Here is a 2,201-nt window from a genome sequence, read left to right as displayed (position 1 = left end):
ACCAAGTAGGTTTCATCCCAGGTGTGCATGGATGGTTCAATATACAGAAATTCATCAGCGTAATCCAGTATATAAACAAACTCAAAGACAAAAACCACATGATCATCTAGTTAGATGTGGAGAAAGCATTTGACAAAATCCAACACCCATTCATGATGAAATGTTTGGAAAGATCAGGAATTCAAGGCCCATACCTAACCATGATAAAAGCAATCTACAGCAAACCAGTAGCCAACAACAAAGTAAATAGTGAGAAGCTGGAAGTAATCCCACTAAAATCAGGGACTAGACAAGGCTGTCCACTCTCTCCCTACCTATTGAACATTATACTTGAATTCCTAGCCAGAGCAGTTAGACAACAAAAGGAGATCAAGAGGACACAAATTGGAAAGGAAGAAGTCAAAATATCACTTTTTGCAGATGATATGATAGTATATATAAGTGACCATAAAATTTCACCAGAGAACTCCTATGGCTGATAAACAGCTTCAATGAAGTAGCTGGATATAAAATTAACTCAAACAAGTCAATGGCCTTTCAGTACACAAAGGATAAACAGGCTGTGAAAGAAATTAGGGAAACAACACCCTTCTCAATAGTCACAAATAATATAAAATACCTTGGTGTGACTCCAACTAAGTAAGTGAAAGATCTGTATTATAAGAACATCAAGTCTCTGAAGAAAGAAATTAAAGAAGATCTCAGAAGATGGAAAGATCTCCCATGCTCATGGATTGGCAGGATCAATATCATAAAAATGGCTATCTTGCAAAAAGCAATCTACAGACTCAGTGCAATCCCCATCAAAATTCCAACTCAATTCTTCAACTAATTAGAAAGGGCAATTGGCAGATTCATCTGGAATAATAAAATACCTAGGATAGCAAAAAATCTTCTCAAGACTAAAAGAACCTCTTGTGGAATCACCACACCTGACCTAAAGCTATACTACAGAGCAATTGTGATAAAAACTGCATGGTACTGGTATAGCGACAGACAAGTAGACCAATGGAACAGAACTGAAGACCCAGAGATGAACCCACATGCTTATTTTCACTTGATCTTTGACAAGGGAGCTAAAACCATCCAGTGGGAAAAGGACAGCATTTTCAACAAATGGTGCTGGCACAACTGGCAGTTATCATGTAGAAGAATGCAAATTGATCCATTCCTATCTCCTGTACTAAGGTCAAATCTAATTGGATTAAGGAACTCCACATAATACCAAAGACACTGAAACTTATAGAGGAGAAAGTAGGGAAAAGTCTCGAAGATATGGGTACAGGGGGAAAATTCCTGAATAGAACAGCAATGGCATGTGCTGTAAGATCAAGAATCAATAAATGGGACCTCATAAAGTTGCAAAGCTTCTGCAAGCAAAAGACACTGTCAATACGACAAAAAGGCCACCAAGAGATTGGGAAAGGATCTTTACCTATTCTAAATCAGATAGGAGACTAATATCCAATATATATATAAAGAACTCAAGAAGGTGGACTCCAGAAAATCAAATAACCCCATTAAAAAATGAGGCTCAGAGCTAAACAAAGTATTTTCATCTGAGGAATACCGAATGGCAGAGAAGCACCTGAAAAGATGTTCAACATCCTTAATCATCAGGGTAATTCAAATCAAAACAACCCTGAGATTCCACCTCACACTAGTCAGAATGGCTAAGATCAAAAATTCAGGTGTCAGCAGATGCTGGCAAGGATGTGGAGAAAGAGGAACACTCCTCCATTGTTGGTGGGATTACAAGCTTGTACAACCACTCTGAAAATCAGTCCTGTGTTTCCTCAGAAATTTGGATACAGTACTACTAAAGGATCCCACAATACCTCTCCTGGGCATATATCTGGAAGATGTTCCAACTGGTAAGAAGGACACATGCTCCACTATGTTCATAGCAGCCTTAGTTATAATAGCGAGAAGCTGGAAAGAACCCAGACCTCAACAGAGGAATGGATACAGAAAATGTGGTACATTTACACAATGTAGTACTACTCAGCTGTTAAAAAGAATGAATTTAGGAAATTCCTAGGCAAATGGATGGGCCTGGAGGGAGTCATCCTGAGTGAGGTAACCTAATCACAAAGGAACTCACACAATATGTACTCACTAATAAGTGGCTATTAGCCCAGAAACTTAGGATACCCAAGATATAAGATACAATTTGCTAAACGCATGAAACTCAAGAAGAA

The sequence above is a fragment of the Mus caroli genome, chromosome 3, assembly GCF_900094665.2.
Source record: "Mus caroli chromosome 3, CAROLI_EIJ_v1.1, whole genome shotgun sequence".
Lineage (NCBI taxonomy): Eukaryota > Metazoa > Chordata > Mammalia > Rodentia > Muridae > Mus > Mus caroli.
Note: the sequence above shows the minus strand (reverse complement) of the source record.